We start from the raw sequence: 15,236 nt of genomic DNA, 5'->3' as shown, positions 1-15,236 counted from the left end.
AGCTGTTCAACATTTCTTATTGCTTTCCTGTTTTTCCTATTGGACAATCACCTTTATATTTAGTGTGCTGCTAGTGTCTATCAAAATTTTTCACTGCAAAAATACTAGTCATCCTATATTTATTTTTCTCCAAGCAAAATACCCACTAACCATTTTAAATGAAAGATGTTTTTTCACCATGCTCATCGAACCATGTTCATTTATTCCTGGACCAAAATTCCTGTGAAGAATGCCTTTGAACTTACAAGAAATTCAGTATTGGCATTTAACTGGCCTCACTCAGATATGCAGGCTTTCTGAACTTCAGAGACATTCAGAATAAGCTGCCAACTTTGTGGCTTACCTTCCTCTCTAATTTCTAGGGCTAAATAGGAACAAGAAGATAGAGTAACCTACAAAAATTAAATGTGTATGACATGCATTGATGTTTGTTACATTTTGTTTTGTCATGTTTTGATTAATTTTCATATATAACATTTTTAAATAGTCTTACAATTTGATCTGTATGCACTCAGCTCCACTTTCTTGCTCTAAATCAGCAGTCATTTGGGACTGTACTGACATAATGTCTTAAGAAAAAATTACAGCCAGCATCTGAGAGGTAAGCAAACCTTTTGTGTCAGGAAAGTGTCATTAAAAAACAAAGGGCAGACATAGTTTTTAACTGAGGATATGGTAAACAATATATTTTTTTCAAAACTGAGAACAGAAACAATAAAATCAGAGACTATAGAAGACCCTTTTTAAAATATGTGTAGCAGTGGTTTTTCTTTCTTGAAGCTTCCTATATTTTTTCAGTTTAACTATCCATAAACTACATACTCCAAGTATTTTTAAATGCAACAGTGGTATCTAATTTAAGACTGAGTTACTTGCTTACAATGTTTATTTTGATAGTGATTTCTCACAATTAGTAGGATGCTCTTTTGTTTTCACATAAACCTATTCAGTTTTTAAAATGTCTGTAAGAATTTTTTAAGAAATGTAAACTCCATAATTTTTAGTATGAAAAAAGACTTTTCTGCTTTGTAACAAGCATGATTAGACATTCATGAAACTTCTGGGAATTAAAACAAAAGGTTTTACAGCACATTTATGCCTAACCATTATCTATAAATCACTTCTTAATGTCTAACTCTGTTATGTTGCATATTGGTTGTTCCTATGTCATTGCTATGGATGATTTTTAATGCTGTGTATTTCCAATTTTTTAATGGAATTTTAATTGTTTTTAATTTTATTGTTAATGCTGTAACGTTTTTAGTATGTTTGACACAAGTTTTGTATGCACATGAAGGATGTAGTTCACAGAGTTGCTGCTTGTTTAGTTGATGTACTTTTTACAAATTATGCATGAGAGGCAGCCAAAAAATGCAGCCATTTTCACAGCAGAGTGCACAAAACGAGGGTCACCAGTTTGGCTTAGAAAAGCACACATGTCCTCAGCAATTATGTTGCTGCACCACAGAACATGGTCCCCAACAGCTGTTGGAGTAACTGTCCCTGTAGCATCTGAACTACTGGCACAGTTGGAGCTCTGGAGGGTGGATGCTGTCATTCAAAAGAGCCTGAGGCCTCTTGCTGTGGCTGGGGCAGTGGGAGAAGGCTTCTGATGCTGCAGGAGATGCGTTCTTGTTGAGAAACAGTGTTGACAAGTAAAGAAGCTGCAGGAGAAGGTCAGTAGATTGTGCAGCATCAGAGATGATGAGAAAGAGATTGAGCAGGTCTTCTCCAAGATCTGCAGCTTCAAGAGTCTGAACCTGAAAGTGTACTGAATGCAGAGCAGGTAGTCTGTACTTACTGGTTTGGGAAATAGACACTCTCATTATGGCAAGGGGTGGAAGTTTACGAGTTCTGACATCAGGAGGTTGGCTTCTGCTCCATCTGCAGATTTACTAATATGGAGTAGGTGCAATGCTTTTGCAGCTGTCAAGGGCTGACAGCTCTGTCAAATGAAGCCTCCAATTGGGCTGAGCTTGAGCCCTGAAACAGCACCAGGATGAAGTAGCAAGAGACGGTGGTGAGACACTCCTTGCTGTGACACTTAAGAGGTACATAAACAGAAAAGACTCTCATTTAGTTTTTGTGAGAAACAGAGAATTGCTGGAGCCCTGAACTGAAGAAAAGCAAAGCAATGATCACAAGTGGTAAAGCAACAAACAGAAATTCAAATGTTCCCTAGCTATGTTGTGCATCTGTAGGAACCAGAGCTCGAAGGTCAAAGAAGTCAAATCAATGGTTGCACCAAAGCTGACAAAAAAAATATAAAAATCAAGGTCATTGAAGATGAAATTCTCAAAAAGCTTTGTTTCTCAGGGAAACACCCTGGACAATAACAAACTCATCAACTCACTGCAAGAATCAAATGCAGGGGACATGATTGCAGTTCCTGGTCAGAAATCAGAATAAATGACTGATATGCTGATTTTTGATTTCCTGTTTCTCTTGGATAGAACTATTTCTACAGAGGAAGTATCATCCAGCTTTTCAAAATATGACCTGTTAATACCACTAATTAGAATAAAACTCTTTTTGAAAATCAGCATGATTTGCACACAGTGCTTCCTTACTGTGTATTTTATTAATGTTTTCAAATCTTCACATTTAAGGTTTCAAATATGCTGATGCAATTGTTATTAAAACCAGTATTTGTCAGTGGTTACAGTAGCTTATGATATGCAGTAAGACAGCTCCTCCTCAGAACAGAGAAAAATTGTTAGTTTTCTAAAACCTGTTCAAAAATGAAAACTTTTCATATGGCCAGTTTATATCTGAATTGCAATTTCACATTCTCTTTTTATTTGTATTAATGACAATGTTTATTTTGTGGCTTTATTAGGCTCAGTAAGTTTTATTCTTGCCATGATTGTTCATCATTAGCTTTATTTTATTGGTCAAACAGGGCTTTTGGCAAAATAAGAGTAAACATAACATTTTTGTGGTATTTATGATAAAGAACTGGCTGTTTGCTATAGAACTCTTATGATAACCTCCTAATAGACCAAAGTCTGCACTATAAAGTCATTCCAACCAAGAGAGGTACGCAGCTTGTGTATAGCTTCCACATAAATAAGGGAGTCCTAACGAGCTAGGTACCTTTCCCCTTCTCAGAAAATCACTCATATTTGCAGATAGTTATTCCTAGATTTCTTCATAGAAGGCATTCCACAACTAGTATAATCTGGCATAATTTAATTGACATTTTGAAAATTTATGCTGGCCCTCTGCAGTTAAAAAGAACTTTGAGATCTCTACACCACTCAGAAAGCAGAGCTAGGAAGTTGCTTTACTTGAGCAGCAGTCATCTACTGATTATTTTTAAAACATTCTGAACATATTACATACTTTCCTGTCTTCTAATCAGAATTTTTGATCAGAAAGTCAGACTCAGTTTTCACAATCTACTGGGATAGTACCTGTAGAAAAAATACTAACTACTCCCTTTTCTTGGGATTAACTTGAGCAGCTCTGAATCCACAAAATGCTACAGAGTCCTCTTATTTTCAAGTTTATATTGTTATTCTGTAATGAAAGTGCACAATATCCAAGACAAAAATATACCTTGGTCTTAATCTTCTGCCTGTGGTTGAACAGAAGAGCTAGACAGCATTTGAAGTGAAGTCAGGTCTCCTTCAGCATGAGATAACATTTACATACCACCAGAGAGTTAATGCCCAGAGGAGCTGTCCCTGTAACCACTGGAGCCTAGAAAGGAGAAAGTTTTCTCCGTTGTCCTCAGTGTTCAGTTCCTAGTTGCAAAAATGCGGTGAAAAAGGTACTTTTTTTAGGTTACATCAGGTACCATTACTGCAAGGCTGCAAGAGATGGAAGCAATGTAACAGAAAACAAGTGCTGCTCATGAGAAACACTGGGCTGTCACCACTCAAGGATCTGTTACATACTTTGTAATTGCAAGTCTGCCAGAGACAGATCCCATGTATCAGTTTTCTTTGAAGTATTCTAAGCAGGTTAGTTTAATCTATCTTTTAACAAAACAGCATTTTGCATGACCAAACTTAAAATGCCCTAAAAGAGTATTTTATAAATTGCACTAAAAATTCCACACTTACAAGCTAGAGTATTTGTTACTTTTTTTTCAGATATTTCAGTTGATGAGAGCTTCCAGCTTCATTTAAGCTCTATGTTTTGTGAAACATTTCCTGCCTCTATATTGCCACACCCTTCCAAGGTAATATGTTCAGAAAATACACAACAAAATACAAAACAATTTCCTTACAGAATCTCTCAAATAAGATATTTATGTTGCTTTCTAATTAATATACTTGTGGGTGTTGGTTTTACATGCTGATATGTGTCTGTTTCTTTTTCTTTGTTGTAAGTGTGCTGGCTCTGTGTGTGTGGTGGGGGTTTTTGGTAGCATGTGAGGGCGCTACAGCAGTGGCCCCCTGTGAGAAGCTTCTTGAGGCTCCCCCAGCTCCAAGTCAGACCCGCCTCTGGCCAAGGCCGAGCCAATTAGTGATAACATATTTAAGAAGGGGAACATGAGAGGAGGAGTTGGAGTTGTGAGGAGGAGTTGCGAGAAGGACACTTATGCAAACAGCGAGGTCAGTGGAAGAAAGGAGGAGGAAGGGGGGGACATGCACCAGAGCAGAGACCCCCCCATGTATCCCGTGGTGAGGGATACAGAGAAATGATTACTTGTTTTAAGACTTATTTACTTATTTACTTATAGAAAACTGCTTAGCAACTTATTTCCTTACTTATAGCAAGTTATAGTATTACTTATAGTATTTTTGAATATTGCTAAGAATCCTGCTTGCCCAGACTATTCTGTGGAGTTTTACCAAGGACTACTGTGTCCATCAAAACAAAGCAGTTTACTGTGAAAATCTACCAAGAACTGCAGTGTTCAGCAAAATAATCATGTTTTTGTCCTTGAAGAACAGGTGTGCTCTAACTAGTTGGGCCTCAGTAATGAGTAAAGATAGCCATATACGGATTGTAGAAGTTTCATTGGTTCCATTAAGTAAGATAGGATGAGTAAACCAGCTGAAAAATATTTTTGTTGTTCAAGCAATTGGCTAAGAGAATCTGCGCATGCTCCGAGGGAAAAACAAGGTGAGAAAGACTACGAGCCTTCCTCCCAAAGACGCCCCCCAGGAGGCAATGCGCAGGTGCAAAGATAACATAAACTGCTGACAGCAGCCTTTTGAACTAACCCAGCCTTACTCATGCATATGTATATTTGTGTTATGCAATCCAATGAATATGTATATCCACACTCTATAAGTTTCTGGTAAAATGTGCTGTTGGTGTGTAAGCTTTGTGAAGAAATCCCCTTGCACCCTGGCACTGGAATAAACATACCTGTTGTAGAGTCTGTTTTCCACGAATCGTGAGAGGGCAGGCTGCTCCCCCTGCCATCTATGGAGGTCCATGATGGAGCAGATGCTGACCTGCAGCCTGTGGAGGACCCCACAATGGAGCAGGTGACTGCACCCAAAGGAGGCTGGGACTCTGTGGGGAGAAGTAGCCCCCACTGTTGTAGTTCAGGGCTGGGAGGATTGCAGCACATGGGAGAGACCCATGCCAGAGCAGCTAGGCAAACACTGCAGCCTATAGGAAGGACTCACACCAGAGAAAGTTCACAGAGGAGCTGTCTCCCATGAGAGGGCAACCATGCTGGAGCAGGAGGAATATGAGGAGTCCTCCCACCGAGGAGGAAGAAACATCAGGACTGACCACACCCCCCCATCCCCTGTGCTACTGTGGTGGGGAAGGAGGTAGAGATATTGGGAACAGAGCTGATCCTGGGAAGGAGGGAGGGGTTGGGGAAAGTGTTTTTAAGATGTGGTAATGCTTCTCACTGTCCCACTCTGTTAATTGTTTTTGTTGTTAGTGTCTGAATTAAATTTATGCTCTTTTCCCTTCCCCTAACGAGTCTGTCTTTTGCCTGTGATCATGTCATGACCTGGATTGGAAGCCCAGAGAGTTGCAATGGTTCTGTGATCCCCTCAGGTTAAATGAAGGTGGAGTGACACCAACTTGGAAAAGGATAATAAACAATGTGGTCTCTTATAAATCTATAAGAAATAAAAGAAAGGAGAGGAAAGAAAAAGAAAGGAGAGAAAGAGAGTCAAAGAAATCTGGATCATCATCCCTGGATCCAGCCTTGTCTCAGGTCCAGTAATCTTGGGTGGTGGGTGCACACCACAGCAAAGTTTCTGTTGCCTTTTAAGATCATCTTATCAGCTGATTAGCATATTTTGGTTCTTTCTCAGTTCCCAGAATTTTGCTGACTTCATGCTTCTTGAGCAATCATCCAGCTCCTGGGGCACAAATGATCATCTCTTATCAGTTCTTGTCACCTCTTCAATGGTGAAGGTGCAAAGTTGTTAGCAAGGCCTGCATGGTGTCTGGTTCACACAATAGAGCCACAAGGTATCAGGCTTATGTAATGGAGCCAGTGATTATCAGTCCTTGTGCTTGATGGGAAACATTTGGTTTCACTCAGTCCACATTTCCCACCTTTGAGGCTTAGCTAAGGAGTTTGTCAATACAACTGCGAGGGAGTGGGGGGTGCATCCTTTGATACACTCCTGCTTCCTTGGGTGACATTCCTTAGACTAATCACAAAGGCCACAGCTTGTCCTTGAGGTTTTTTGTGTTGATGAATGTTTAAGGCATTACTTCCTTCAGTTCCTTACAGACCATAATGGGTGAGTGCATCCCTCCCTGTCCTTATCTCAATTCCTGAGCCTTTTGCTTATTTTTTCCTTCCCAGAACTGGAGGGCAAGGGAGGAGTGAGCAGCTGCATGATGTTCACTTGCCCTCTGAGCTCAAACCACGACATAAGACACACCCTAATCATAAATTCGTGAAATGGAATGAACTACCTAACAGCATAAATGCTAGCGAAGACCTGAAGAATCCAAAGTTCCAACAAATCACATCATTTTCCAAATTTAGTGTTTTATTTACATTGTGGTGCCTGTAAATATGACTATTAAACACGTACCTGTATCAAGTCTTAGGAATGGAAATGTAGGTTCTGAAGAAATGCAGAATAAACTCCTATCCTCCTTTGCTTTTCAAAAATGTGTTGTGGGTGTGTCTCAAAGTACCGCAGAGGAAGTTGCAAAGACAAAAAATTATGAATAAGATCATTTTCCAAACACATCAGAAACCAGAAGTAGAAATCTTGAGTCAAGTTAATGATCAAAGAACAAAATGGTTATGACAGAAAACATCAATTGCACTTTGCATTTGTACTTATGGTGGATGAACTGTGAATAATACCCACCTTTAACCTCTCTGATCCATCTCAAATTTTTGTATTGGCAGAAGTGATGTGAATAGAACACATTGATATATTTGTGAGTTGCAAGTAACAAGGACACAGTACTATTTACCCCAAAACTTTAGAGGAATGCAAGGATGAAAAAAGTGTTCTTTTCATCACTTGTGTGCTAACTCACCAGCACTTGAAAATGGCGTATTATAATAGTTAAACAAAAGAGTTAAATTACAATAGGATGTAGTCAGTCAACTTTCAGCTAATTTATTGCATGGTTATATCCATTTCTGCAAGACCATTTCTTTTACATCTTTTCCGGCTCCAAATCTCTTCCATATTCAAATTTCACAAATTTTTAATTTCACTTGTTATATAATCAGCATGTTCATCTGACTAAACACTAAACCTTTCTGTAGATAAATCTCCACCAATCAGAAAATATAATTTACATATTGCTAGAGCCCATCTGTTCACAGCACTACAGTAAAAAACAGAAAGCAAATTTGAATATATAGCCAGTGTTTTTTTCTTTTAATTCAGATAACCAATGAACCTGCAAAAAGACCTCATGCAGACATCAGGTGAACATTCACAGAAATGACAGCTGTATTTTTTAAAGAAAATATCCTTCACAAAACATAGAGAAAAATAATTTTTGGCATTTGTTTCTTTCATGCTGTTATCTGGGTCTGTCTGATGGTACTGGAGCACATAGGAAGAGGCAGTTGTAAAAGACAGTTGTTCTGCCTGTCTCACATATTTAGCATATTTCTTTAAGGAGTATTTCACAGCCATAACAACATTTTCTGAAAGTTTATATAGTGACTAGTTTAAAGGAATCAATACTGTATTTATTTTATTACTACAAAGCCTCTCATCAATTGGATTATTCATGATTCAGCAGAAAGGTCCATGCAAAACTTGTTACAACTTAAAGGCAACTTTTAAACATACAGTACAAAGGAATAAAACACATAAGGAAAAAGTCATCTCTGTTTCCAAGTAGTTCAATGAATAACTACATATATGAAGTTTAAGCTCACAGATTGTGAGTGGACACATGGATATATATGCTTCCATAATTAGTCTATTTTCATTTTGATTGTTGAAAGCATGTTTAAATATGAATACCATTAATGTTCCTTTACTGATTTTGCAGTAAGTCACTACTACCAATTTCCACTAAAGTCAACAGGAGTTTACTTGTAAAAGAACCAATATAATTTTACTAAGCTTCATCCCAAACTGAAAGGAATTTCTCTTATTAATTCTCATAGTTAGAAAAAAATGTATTTCTTCAGCAATGCAATGAAAGCTTGCCAAACTAAAATATGTGTTTTAAGACAGAAAATAGATACTAAAAGCCATTGGTTTCAACTTAAATCCCTTTCTCAAAACATTTCACATTGCTTATCTCATTGTGCACTGAAGCTGGAAGCAAAAATCTCTTTTCTTTCTAAATTTTAAAAAGTATTTTCTTGAGAAAGTTGCTGCTGTCAGATTTAATGAATGCTTGCATGATCATTTGCATTCATTCAACCTAGAAAAAAATCTTAGAGTCAATTTTGGAAAAAAGTGTGATATAGATGTACAGAATATTTCCAACAAGGATGATTAGAAATCATGAGGAAAAGAAACCACTATTAAGAATCATGAAAAATTATCTCAGAATCCAATCCAAGTGATCAGTGTTCATGCAGAGATTGAGAGGTTTCAGAGTTCGATGACCCCTCTAAGTAATTTTCCTAGTACTGAACTGTTAGCTTTAGCTTTTTCAAGATTAAATGTAGTTGCAATTCAGAGGAATTTTTCTGAGCATTAGTGTTTTCAGCCAAAGTACATAAAGAGATCATCAGATATACATCTTTCTGACTTAGGGGACAAGGTATGATCTATGCTTCCATCAATATATGTTTTTAAAATTACACATTTACATTAGAATTTAGAAATCCACAGAACAACTTACTACATTGTGCATTTAATGTAGGAGAGGAAGTTGGCATCTCTTGTTTGGAACATCTAGTGTGAATTTAATGACAGGGATACTTTACTAAAACCTTTATTGTCAAGGTGGGGAGACGTCATGAGATGTCCTCACTTAGATAACAGGTACAGTACTTGCATGTCTATGGATGGCTGCTTCTGGCATTTCTCAGAAAGATGGGTTCTGCATGCTGTGTGTTACACAATGTGATCCTGTTTTGCTGATTAGGGATACCAATTAAACTCAGACACCAGAGTGAAAAGAGCAGGCATTTTTTACTAGAAATAACTAAATAATATAACAGAATAATACAGAAAACATACAGTAAGAAAAGACAGAATAGTGCACTCAAACAAATAGGAAAATACAGGGTAATGCATCAAATCATTACTACCTGAGAGAGAGAATAGTGATTAAGAAAGATCCATCACCACTTGCATACTTTACCATCATCCAGATCTGCAGTCGCTGGGCAGCCCCGGTTACAGCGAGGATTTGGAGAGCCTGTCCCGGCAAGTGGGAAATCCTACACGGTGTGTCCACCCATAGGTGAGGCTTCCAAAGTCGCTGTGAGTGGGTCCAGCCTTATATACCCAAAAATCAGCAAGCCAGAAGAGCTGGCACCTTTGTTTTAAGTGGAAATATCTGGCTTCAATCTCACGTTAGATTCCCCCAGAGCCTGGCCAGGGCTCGAGGGAGAATCTAAGGGAGTTTCTCTGCTTATCTAATTGGATTAGGCGCAAGGTCTCACATCAGGCCACAGTGACAGACAGTGGTCTCCATGACCCTCTTATCTTATCCACATACAAAGAAAGATAAAGATACATTCAAGACAGCTACATCTTCCTTACATATTTCACTAATGATTACATACTGAGTTAGCAGCTTCGGCTCAGGGCCTGTTGTTCAGGCTTCAATACACATCAGAATAGGTGTTTTGTTATAAGTTATTATAATACCTGTTAGCACAATGGTTATCAGTTATAAAATATACAAGATTCATCTATAGGTCAACTCTGGCTTGAGCCTATTGTCCAAGCCTTAGCACTTCAGATCCAGAATTCACATGGCCAACTGGCTGCCAGTTGAAGCTGTAAAGCACTTGCAGAAGCCAAAGACATTTTTGTCTTCTAAACGTGGCTTGTCATGGCACAAAAGTAGCATGTGTTAGTTTCTGACAGGCAGGATTATTTCACTTAACTGTGGCACAAAGTTAGAGGTCTAGTCTCTGAGCTATGCCTCTAGGATCCATTGTAAGAGGAGGTAGAGGGAGAGGAAGGGGAAAAGACGGATACTCTGTAGGCACAACTTTATTCCACCTGTTTCACATGTTTATTCCACCTGTTTTAGCTATTCTTCCTGTTTTATTATTAGATGATTACCTTACTGAGGTGCTCTTCTCTCTCTATTGACTGGGAAGGATTCAAAATAGCATGCTAACAGAAGGCACCTTACTTTCTGAAGGCTAAAATTAGGTGAGTTGAATTCCACCTACTCTCTAAATCTGAAGCATACAAGTGAAATGAAGGGCATAGTAAGTGAAGTCTAGGGGCTGCAATCACTGCTGATCTGAGTCATGGATGAATGAGCAAAGAAAGAGTGGCTTTGAAATATTCTTAATACCACTCAAACATTCTGATTTTTTAAACTTCATCCTCAGGAAGTTGAAGAGCTTTCTAATCTAAAGACTCCAGTCAATGTAGACATACAGTCCTCATACACAGAACAGTTCATGACTTTTACATGCTGCCTATCAACTCAAAGGTACTCTTCTTGAAGTCTCCTATCCAGATATAAGTATATAAAAAAAAGTTAATTTTCTCACATTAACAGATAACATTTCTTCAGATTATACCCCATCCATCCCTTTTCCAAGATGAAAAGTAAATATCCAGTTTTTATCTTCTAACACAAAATGATGTATTTTCTTTCTTACAGTAAGGAGCTTTCATAGTTCACAGTTTTCACAGTCCATACTGCTGTCCTCTTTGAACTCTACTATTATCTCGTCCACCGAGTGTGTTAGCCATCACCCAGCTGAATATCTCCTTCTTGTTTTCACTGAAAGAGCCACCAGATAGCAGTCTTCATATCTTTGCAGAGTAGATAGCAGCAGTACACTCTCACCCTCTGCAACAGGAGCAACCCACAACTGCTTGACTTCATACCTTTATTGCATTTGCAATGAAATGCTATCTGCTTATTTGTATGCCTGAAGTTTTTTCTGCCATGGTTGACCAGGCATCTGTTCCATATATTGAAACAGTCAATGAACAAATTTATACAATTTATTTCTGCTACCACAAGTTACTGAAGGAGGCACTCACAGTACTGCAGTCACTTGTGCAAGGTAATTGCAGTTTTTCACTCTTACAAACACCTCTCCTACATTTTGCTCTAGAATTGGCGGTGTATTACTCCTCTCAATTATCATAGTCTTCATACCTACAAATACTGATGCTAAATTCAGGCTGCTCAAGACTGCAGTTACTGTCCAAAATTCCACTGGATTCATAGTTTCCACCTATGATACTAACGGTAAGTAAACCTCAAAGCCTGAGGTAACTGTGTTTTCTCTCTTACTAGCATCGTGAAAACACTAAAAAGACTCAGTGTTGACTTCAAATAGGTAGCATAATTTAGTCTATATTTTCTACTTTAGCCCATTTCCTTTTGATATGAACACTCCTTTTTTTTTTTTATTTTTCCTTACATAGACCTGACTAAGGTGGACTCATTCTTCTATTACATTTCTCTAGCTTTCTAAGTTGATACCCGTATGCCTTTAACAGATTCTCTCAAAGCATTAACAAAATGTGAGTTTTGTCAACAGGAGTGCATAGTACATATAAGGTGCTGAATGCCCAGGATGAAATTCTTTATCCATTTAAGATTTCAGAAATTTCACTGAGAAGATTTTTAATAATTTCTGAAGCATCTGAGATGGTTCCTTCCCAGAGTGATATTAGTTATATGTTTAAAAACTGACATTGCAAAGCCTTCACCCCATTCATTCCCCATTTTTCTCAGATGAAAAATGTTATAGAATTCAAAACATACCTGGGAACCTGTCCTGGTTCAGCTAGGATAGGGTTAAGTTTCCTCGGCAGTGGGGGGAAGATCTAGCCGGGTTATTCATATACCATGCTGCTGTCACGTCCGGGTGCCATAGAGTGAGAAGAATTGGTGAGCGCAGCCGGTCCTCTCACTGCTGTATCGGTACATACCTTGCTCTGTTCATTGTTATTACTGTTATTGTTATTGTTATTGTTATTGTTATTGTTATTGTTGTTGTTTGTTTTGTCGCTATTGCAATGTTGTATTAAACCTCTCCTTATCTCAGTCCCGGGGCTTTGTATTTCACTCCCTTTGTGGGGGAGGGGCAGCGGCCACGTGGTCTCAGACCCTGGCAGGGACTAAGCCACCACAACTTTTGGCGCCCAACGGGGGGCTATGAGAGGGCTGAGATAAGGACAAAAGGAGAAGATGTGTTAGAGCAATCTGTTAGGTGCAATTTTTCTGTTTTTATTTGTATTGTTTGATAAGAAACGTTTGCAATGCTGGCCAACTTGCTTGCATGGTGGGGCTGGATTAATCCTTATATCCATTGTGTGTTCCTAGTTTGTTCTTGGTGGAAAATGTGTCAAGGGTCTTGTTTTGTTTTATTGGCTGCAAACTGCTTATAATATGGTTGTATCACTGCTTGTGGGGGTGAACCGGTACCTGTTTGCTGCCTGGGCTTTTGTTAGGGGTCTCACCCCCTCTATGGGTGAGCCAGGGGAAGAGATCCTCTCGGTTTTTGAGAGTTTCAGCTATCCCTGGAGCATCCTGGGCAGTGTGCTCGTGGCACAATGCTTTCTGAATGATTGTCAGATCTTGTTTTGGGCCATGCGGTACTTCTCCAACAATAGCACCACCCGGAAACCTGCCCTGAGGGCAGAGAGTTATAAATGGCAAGGTGTGTGGGAAAAGATGGGCAAGTGCCTGAGTCAGTGGTCACCCCCAATGCTTTGGGATTTCACTCCCAAACAAGTGCAGAGTCCTGATAAACTGGTGGAGTGTTTGGAAAAGGTGTGTTGCCAATCTGACAAACCCCGGGAGACACAACTTGCTGCAATATGCTGGGGGCTTGCCCATGCCTACCGTGTCATCATTAACACTGATCACTGCCCTCAAGGGGGAGAAAGGGCTGCAAGATCTGAAAGTGAACCCACTGGTACAGCAGCTGGGCCAGGGGGACAGGCAGTGCCAGTACCAGTCTCTTCCACCAGGAGAGCAGCTGGGCCAGAGGGACAAGCAGTACCAATATCAGTCGTCCCAATACGGAAAACCAAATATACCAAAAAATCCCCTCGCAGTGTACAGGGTGATGATGAACCAGGCCCATCATGAGAACAGGAGGAGGAGCTGGAGGTAATCATCTGATCTCTATCCCTCAGTGAGTTGTGAGATATGCGGAAGGATTTCCATCGCATTACAGGCGAGCAAATTTGCACCTGGCTGCTTCGATGCTGGGATAGTGGAGCTGCTGGTTTTGAATTGGAGGAGAGAGAGGCCAAACAGCTGGGACCTTTAGCCAAGCAGGCTGGTATTGACAAGGCAACAGGGAAACAGGCTCAAACCCTCAGCCTTTGGAGGCAACTCCTGCTCACTATGAGGGAGAGGTACCCCTACAAGGATGATGTTCTATGTCAGTTAGGCAAGTGGACCAACATGGAGAAAGGCATTCAAAACCTCAGGGAATTGGCTGTGTTTGACATGGTCTATGGTGATCTGAATGATGAGCGGTCAGCAATGGATCCAGATCAGGCCCCTTGCACACAGTTGATGTGGCGGAAGTTCCTGCAAAGTGGACCAGAGGCACATTCCAAAGCATTAGCAGTAGCGTCCTGGTGGCGAGACACCCTGAGTCAAACAGCAGATGAAGTGATTGGCCAGCTTCGGCAACATGAGGGAAATCTCCCTTCCTCCCAACACGCTTTGGTTTCAGCTGTAGATGAACTGGCTCAGAGGCTCCAGAAAATGGAAGAGGACATGTCCTACATTTCACCTGCACGGGGCGATGTCTCAGCTATTAGAAGCAGGCACTTCCCCACCCAAGAGAAGGGCAGTGGAAGGTACACACCACAGGGCACCCTGTGGTTCTTCCTCCGCGACCATGGGGAAAACATGAGGAGGTGGCATGGACAGCCCACTCCCACCCTAGCTGCACGAGTACAGCGGCTGAAAGGGAAGACCACCATGAAAGGGGAGTCTTCCAAGAGAAACGCAGCTCCAGTGTCCAGTCGGAAATCCCCCAGACAGAATAGAATGGCCAACATTATGCTTGACACTCTTGAGGGGACCAGGAAGTCATTCTTGCAGGAGTCACTCTTAGATCAAGCGAGTGATGGTGAGCAGGATTAGACGGGCCCTGCCTCCAGCCAGGTGGAGGAAAGGGATAATCGGATTTACTGGATGGTGTGGATCCAATGGCCTGGCACATCAGACCCACAAGAATATAAGGCCTTGGTAGACACTGGCACACAGTGCACCCTGATGCCATCAAGCCACAGTGGGGTTGAACCCATCTGTATCTCCGGAGTGACAGGGGGATCCCAACAGCTGACCCTATTAGAAGCTGAAGTAAGCTTAACTGGGAAGGACTGGCATAAGCACCCCATTGTGACTGGCCCAGATGCCCCGTGAATCCTAGGTATAGATTACCTTAGCAGAGGGTACTTTAAAGACCCAAGAGGGTACCGGTGGGACTTTGGTATAGCTGCCCTGGAGGAGGTTGAGCAATTGTTCACCTTACCTGGCCTCTCAGAGGACCCCTCGGTGGTGGGTTTGCTTAAGGTTGAAGAGCAGCGAGTGCCAATTGCTACCAAGACAGTGCACCAGCAGCAGTACCGTACTAACCGAGATTCCCTGGTCCCCATCCATCAGCTGATCCGTTGACTAGAAAGCCAGAAGGTGATCAGCAAGACCCATTCACCCTTCAACAGCCCTAT

This window comes from Strix aluco, chromosome Z (assembly GCF_031877795.1).
Source record: "Strix aluco isolate bStrAlu1 chromosome Z, bStrAlu1.hap1, whole genome shotgun sequence".
Lineage (NCBI taxonomy): Eukaryota > Metazoa > Chordata > Aves > Strigiformes > Strigidae > Strix > Strix aluco.
This window is presented reverse-complemented; position numbering follows the sequence as displayed.